Here is a 7,613-nt window from a genome sequence, read left to right on the forward strand (position 1 = left end):
CCAACTAAACTAGTGCCACCCATCTGCTCCTGGCCTGTATCCAGTTTGTTAATAGTTTTGTTCATTTGTTCACCGTGAGAGTTAGATAAATAAATTGCTGATTGTTGATTTTAAAGTGTTGGGGATTTATTCTTATCAATAGAGCGGGTCACACCACTTTTCATGCTAATTTTAGAGATTATTGGGCGACACGCTCCTCTGGGTGTTTCTGTTTGAGAAAGGTGGTGCTGTCAGCCTTCGCTTTGTAAGAGTATTGACGTGATGTACTGCTGAATGCAATGGAGTCAACATGAATCCCAGCCTCTCTCTGTGGTTGTGGGTGAATCGCCTTAATTTGGCTCTTAACTCAGAAACTGCACACAATTAACTGCTGAAACAATGATTTACACTTTATTGTATGTAACAACAAAAATAAAACTCCTCAAGTAACCAAGTTCAACCTCACTCACAACTTGGCTATCTCCCAATTAATGGCTGAATTTAACTGAGTTTCCACCAACAGTTTATGTCTCTGGAAGTGTTCAGGGATTCAATGCAGCATTCTTCTTCCAAGTCCTGCTGCTACATCATTCTGAGGTTGAATTCTGGTGGAGATTCCTCACTTTCAAATCTGTGATGTGATGTTTCTTTCGATTCTAACACCACCTCCCCACACTTTTGGAGATCTCTGGTCTGCAGCTTACCTTCTTATCCTCGGTTTTGTGGTTTGTTTGACACAGCCTTTCCTGCAAAAAAAACCTTTTACTTCAGGGCCTTCCTTCCACAGACAAACTTAATTGTCCTTTTGTCATGAGGTTATTAAACGCTTAGCTCATCTGTCCCAGGAAACAGTTTGTTGTTTTGCCTCCTTCTTCCCAGGGATGGTTAACGAGCAGAAATTAGGCCATTCAGTCTGCCCCACTATTCAATCATTGCGGATACGTTCCTCAACCCAATTCTCCCTGTAACCCTTGATACTTAAGAATGATTGAGTCTGCTCCACCATTCAATGAGCTGAATGGCCTAATTTCTGCCTCTGAGGTCTTCTGATGTAGCAGCTTCTCAGTGGCCCTTTTGTTTCTTGGTCCAGAAAGAGTTCCTGCTGACTCACGGAGTTTGGAAAGTTCTGCAGTTTAAAGGACCACACCACATTCCCCTCTGCCTCCTCCTGCGATAGTGGCAATTCCCAAGATCCCTTGGTATCCCTGAAAACAATCGAGGTATCTGGAAATCTCTGCTGCTACTCTGGAACAGAAGGATTATGGGGAGAAAATTCAGAAATCTGATGTGCAAAGAGACTATGGAGTTCTACTCCAGGATTCTCTCAAGGTAAACTTGCAGGCTGAGTCAGTGGTTAGGAAGACAAATGCAATGAAGGCATTTATTTTGATGAGACTTGAATATAAAAGCAGGGATATACTTCTGAGGCTCGAAGTCTCCGGTCAGGCCACAATTGGAGTACTGTATGTAGATTTGGGCCCCATATCTCAGGAAGGATGTACTGGCCCTGGAACGTGTTCAGAGGTGGCTCAAAAGAATGGTCCAGGAATGAAAAATTTAACATAAGAACATTAGAGGACTCTAGGTTTATACTTCATGGAGTTCAGAAGGATGGGGGGTGGGGTGGGATCTAATTTAAACCTACAGAATAATGAACGGTGTGGATGTTGGGAAGATGTTTCCAGTGGTAGGACAGACTAGAACCTGAGGGCTCAGCTTTCCTGTCAAGGGAAGACCCTTTAGAACAGAGGGGAGAGAAACTTCTTCAGCCAGAGTATGGTGAATCTATGGAATACACTGCCACAGAAAGCTGCGGAGGCCAAGTTACTGAGTATATTTAAGACTGAGATAGCTAGGCTCTTGAGTATCAAGGGGATCAAGGATTACGGGGAGAATGGGGTTGAGAAACGTATCAGCCATGATTGAATGGCGAAGCAGACTCAATGGGCTGAATGGCCTAATTTCTGCTCCTATGGTCTTATGGTATGCTGATGTGTGGAGGGGTGAGGAGGGGAGGAAAGAGATGGAGAGAAAGACAGGTAAGGTGAAGCTCGATAGAGATGAAGGAAATATAAGAATTGTATGATAAATGGCAGAACACATAGGAGCCCTGGCATACAGAGGGGTCTGGGCATATAGATCCGTGGAAGTGGTAATGCAGGTGGGCACGGTGGTCAAGAAGGCACACAGCACGCTTCCTTGAGTGTAAGAGTTACATTACAGCTGTTTATTCTGGCCACATTCGGAATATTGTGTGCAGTTCTGGTCACTGTGCTACTGGAAGGATGTGGGTGCTCTGGCTGAGGATACAGACAAGGTTCACCAGGACATTGCCTAGTCTGGAGGGCTCTCGTTATGAGCAGAGGAGGCATAAACCTGGATTGTTTTCTTTGGAAAAACAGAGGCTGAAAAGAGACCTCGACAAAATGATGAGAGACACAGATTGGCTGGACAGGGGTGGCAGGGTAGCTCAGCGGTTCGCACTGACACCTCACAGTGCCAGGGACCTGCGTTCGATTTTAGTGTCAGGCAACTAGCTGTGTGGAGTTGGCACATTATCCCTGCACCCCACCTCCCGTGTCTGCGTAGGCTTCCTCTGGCTGCTCCGGCTTCCTCCTACAATCCAAACATGTATCAGTTAGGGTGGATTAGCGATGCTAAATTACCCATCGTGTCCAGGGAGAGGCAGGTTAAGTTGGATTGTCTGTGTGTAAATTGCCCCAGTGTTCAGGGATGTGTAAGTTCGGTGCATTAGTCAGGAGTAAATGTAGATAATAGGGGTAAGGGAACGGGTCTCCATGCGTTAATCTTTAGAGGGCCGGTGTTGACTTGTTGGGATGAATGGTCTGTTTCCATGCTGGAGGGATTCTGTGATAGTCAGAGGCGTTTTTTTTCCTCTCCAAAGTGGAAAGGTCAACTAAAAGAGGGCACAGGTTCAAAGTGAGCAGGGGACTGTTTGGGGGAAGAGGTGGTGGGGGTGGGGAATCACACAGAAGGGTGGTGGGGGTTCCTGGAACGCACTGCCAGTGCAGGTAGTGGAAGCAGGCACCTTAACAATGTTTAAGGTGTATCTTGATAGACACATGAACGGGAGGTGAACAGAGGAACAGAAACCACACATGGGCAATAAACAGCAGGTCTAAGTAAGGATTAAGAATTATCACAGGCTTGAGGGTGTGTGTGTGCCGAAACCAAGTGAGACGGGCCTGAGACTGTGCTGTATTGTATTGATACAGCTTTCCCCCACTATTTGAAAGTAGAGTATTCCTTTCATAAGCCGAAATGGCCTAAATCGAAGAAGCAATTACCATGAGTTAATTTGTATTATGCCTTTCTTTGTAAAAACGACAATCATCTTCAGATTTCTTTCGGTTTGTGGGAGCAGGTATTAATGTAGGTCTTTTGTAAAAGTGAAGTAGTGGAAAGCGAACTTTGGAAAAGTGAGGGATACCTTTATGCTGATGGAGGGGAGATGGGGGGCAATGAAGAGGGGTGGATGGAGGCTCAGGTGGAGAATAAACACAGAGACCAATTGAGCAGCTTGGCCTGGTTCTGTGCTGGAGACTCAATGGGACAGAGACAAATGTATCTATTTCAGGTATACCTGCAGAATGCCCCATCCAGGATAAAAAATGTCCTTCATCTGCTTCAGCATACAGGGCAGATGAGCAGTTTCTCCCTGGTGTGGACCAAGAGGTGATGCGACTGAGTGAAGCCTTTCCCGTGCTGAATGCAGGTGAATGGCCGCTGCCTGGTGTATAAATGCTGATGAATATTGGGCAGGTGGGGAAGGGAAACCGTTCCTACATTTTCATGATTTCTCCATGGTGCAGGTGTCCTCATATTTCTCCAGGTTCAACAAATCAGTTGAAACTCGCTCACACTTACAGCACGTGTGTGGTGTTACTGGTGAACCCGCTGAAAATTGGAGGACTCTCATTCAGTCTGTAAAGCATGTTCCAGTCACTACTCTGGTGTGTGGGTATGTGAGACTCTGAGTTTCCAGTCACACTGACGTTTAAAACCTAACAAAGCAGGCAGACCTTCTCCCCTTTGTTTTCAAGGCCATCAATATCCAAGTCCTGGTGAATCAATCGACTGTCAGACTTTGATGTGATGTTTGGTCTGAGATTTCTGCCTCCAAATTCTTCTCTTGTAATGTTCCTGTGGAAAGAGATTGCAAAGGTCATCGCTGTCAGTCCACAATAGAAAATCAAAACACACAATTCTAGTTTCTGTGGAACATTCTTTCCTCTCTTAATACCCAAGATCTTTGTGCTGATGTATATGTAAATGTATACAGCAGGGTAATGTGGTGGATTGCATACTCCATGAAGAGGTCACTCAAGTTGCTGAATTGACATCTATCATGCGGTATTGATGTTCTTACTGAAGATATACAATATTCTGCAGTACAATATTATGAGCTCAGAAACAACTGCAAATCAGGCTTTTAGAGCCATAAACATTCCCTCAAATTTGCAGTGTGCGCTCCCTGCTTGGATTCATACTCTCTGCCTCCCGTTGCTGCAAGTGAACAGTGCTTCCCCCATTCTCTCTCCCTCCCAGGAGAAGGAATGGAAAGGGGGAGACATTGCTTCACTCCCAGATTTTGCCCAGAAGAGCCCCCCATTGTCTGAATGCACAAGTTGGACAATGAACTTCTGAAGCTACTGCTGCTCCTGTCTCTCTCTGAATGAAGATTGAGCTTCACCCCAGACTGCGACTCCCTTTCTCTGTCCAAACATATTTGAGCACAGCACATTTTTGTTGAAGTAAGGCATCTTTCCTGAATGTTACAATTAAAGGGGTGTATTTCCCCTCATATTCAAAGGGATGGTAAGTCAGAGAAGGACCATGCCTTCTCGGGTGCTCGTTGTTGTGGTTCTGTTCGCTGAGCTGGGAATTTGTGTTGGAGACGTTTCATCCCATGTCTAGGTGATATCCTCAGTGCTTGGGAGCCTCCTGTGAAGTGCTTCTGTGATCTTTCCTCCGGCATTTGTAGTGGTTTGTCTCTGCCGCTTCCGGTTGTCAGTTCCAACTGTCCACTGCAGTGGCCGGTATATTGTGTCCAGGTCAATGTGTTTGTTGATAGAATCTGTGGATGAGTGCCATGCCAGAGAACAGCCAGGGAATTCCTAGAGGTATGGCCTCTCGGCACTTTTCCAGATTTTTCAACTCTGAATCTGGGACAAGGTGTGTGGTGTGGGGGTGGATGGGAGGGGAAATAAAAATACTGGTGAAATCTACATTGATCCTATGTCGTTAGTGGGTCCCAAGGCAGAAGACGAGGTGTTCTTCCTACAAGCGTCAGGTAGCCAGAGCTTGGAGGGGGAGGCAGCAGAGTACTTGCATGTACTTGACGGATTGTGAGGGGGAGTTAAAGCGTTCAGCCACAAGGCGGTGGGGTTGTTTAGTTTTTGCGTCCCAGAGCTGTTTCTGAAATGTTCTGCAAGTTGGCGCCCAGTCTCCCCAATGTGGCAGAGACCACATCGAGAGCAATGGACATATAAATAAATCTTATAAACAAATTGTACAAATCTTAGCCTGCCAGAGTTATTTTCTTTAATTAAGTTAAAGAAAATTTTAATTAAATTGGGTGACTACATGAAACGGTTTGTTGGTCAGACTCAAGTCATGATCCTTAAATGAGACAATGCCATTAATATCAGTGAACTGCTTTTTTGTTAGAACCACAAGTTCTTGATTTATTTTCACAACTTACTGATATTCACATCTGCACATTTGATGTAAAACTCTGACATCAGAAATAACATGATACCATTAATGTTTTCTTATAATAATCCAACAAACAAATTAATAACACACAGTTAATACCAAGTCTCATTCGTATGAAATTAAATTTGACCAAATAAAATGTAAAATCAAGATGTGAGATAACAAATGGGGGAAGGGCAGAAGGTAAGAAATGCAGCATCATAGAAGGTGCTCCTCCAGGGAGTGTATTTTACCAACTACAACTGCTCAATATAAACAAACACTCTGACATGATCCTCCGGTTTTAATGTAAACCATAGCCCCATACAGTAGGTACCATTTAAATAAGTTAATAGATACAAGCCTTGAGCAAATCCAGCCTCCAGCCGGACCCCCCGCTTCTTGGAGCTCGGACCTTCCTCCAGCTCCGGGGGGTTGTTGAGCTCCTGGGCTCCGGCCGCCGCCGAAGAAGCCGCGGGCGCCGGCTCTCTCTCCTCCACCGCCGACATTTTTAATTTGTTTTCTCGTTCACCCGGTAACCGTCACCTCCCCCTTCCCGGGCCCCGGAAATTATACAAAAATAAACAATAAACCCCACCGGGGACTGTCTCCTTTTCTTCACAACTTTTGTTTGAAAAGTTCCGACTTTAATTTGAAATGTATTTTAAAGGTATTTTCTGAGGTAAACGATGCCTGTCTGCCCCCCTCCCTCCGTCAGAAACCGCCCGCTGAGTCGATGAGAAAACCGCAGCCTTGCGCCGCCATCTTTGTTTTTCTTCTTCATTCCGCCTCCTCGTTCAGTGACGCGCGTCATCCGCGCCCCCTCCAATCAGAGCGCACCTCACTCCACCTGACCAATGGCGGCCGGCTTTGCTGGTCGTGTTGGCCCCACCCTCTGCAATGTCTCTCTCTGATTAGTCGGTCCCGACCACAAGCTTTGGGATTGGTGGGGAATTTCACAATCACGTCAGTGTATCCGGCCTTTTCATTCCCATTCATTCATTCAACAGCAGATGACCCAGTTTACTGCAACGGGCTCTGGTGCTATAGTGGTAGTGTCAGATATTCAGGGGGAAGATATGATTTTTAACGTTATCAACCAATTCAACTCTGGCACCTTCACAACCACTCATTCAACCGAAGAGGGCTCAATTTAATGTAATGGCTCTGAAGGTATAATATTTGTATCCCATGTTGAAAACAAACCTCTTCCCCTTCATTCAATAGAAGAGGGCCGATTTGCTGCAGAGGTTTTTTTTAATGGCGCAGTGGTAGTGTCCCTATCTTCGAGCCCTGAAATCCCACAGCTATGAGGATGCGTAATAACAAATTTTGTAGTCATAAGTCACATGACACCAGGTTTATAGTCCAGCAGGTGTGTTTGGATGGGATCTTAGAGAAATATATTAAATTATGAAAGAAATAGAAATAGGATTTTCCACTGGTAGGTGAGCAGTGGAAATGCGCCCCAATAAGGGCGCATGGCCTCAAAGATTAGAGGTAGCAGGTTTAAAATTGAACTGAGAAGAAACTTCTTCACTGGAGGGTTGTCAATCGATGGAATTCCTTGCCCAGGGAAGTATTTGACACTACTTCAGTAACCACTAGAAGATAAATCTTTTATTTTTCAAAAACGTAAGGGATATGGTGAAAACGCAGGTAAGTGGAGCATAGTCCACGAAAAGATTAGTCATGATCTTATTGAGTGGTGAAGCAGACTCGAAGGGCCGGAAGGCCGACTCTTGCTCCTAGTTCTTATGCTCTTATGTTGAAATCAAAAGCTTTTGAAGTGTAGTCACTTCAGCAGATGAAGTCATGAGAAAACAAGTGCAGGAAAGAGAATTTAGATAAATGAAAGACAGAGCATCTCAACGGTCAATTACTTACTCCCATTCCTATTTCTGATGATCTTACTA

The 7,613-nt window shown here is 45.0% G+C and overlaps 1 long non-coding RNA gene across 1 annotated transcript; it reads right to left on the reverse strand.

The window, feature by feature from the left end:
- Positions 1–368: 368 nt before the first annotated feature.
- Positions 369–6,759, reverse strand: LOC140460264 (uncharacterized). The gene is made up of 2 exons (XR_011953936.1): positions 6,062–6,759; positions 369–4,143 (listed from the first exon to the last, which is right to left on the reverse strand). It is a non-coding gene; the product is annotated as an uncharacterized lncRNA (long non-coding RNA).
- Between the last annotated feature and the right edge of the window lie 854 nt (positions 6,760–7,613).

The sequence above is a fragment of the Chiloscyllium punctatum genome, chromosome 36 (genome assembly GCF_047496795.1).
Source record: "Chiloscyllium punctatum isolate Juve2018m chromosome 36, sChiPun1.3, whole genome shotgun sequence".
Classification (NCBI taxonomy): Eukaryota; Metazoa; Chordata; class Chondrichthyes; order Orectolobiformes; family Hemiscylliidae; genus Chiloscyllium; species Chiloscyllium punctatum.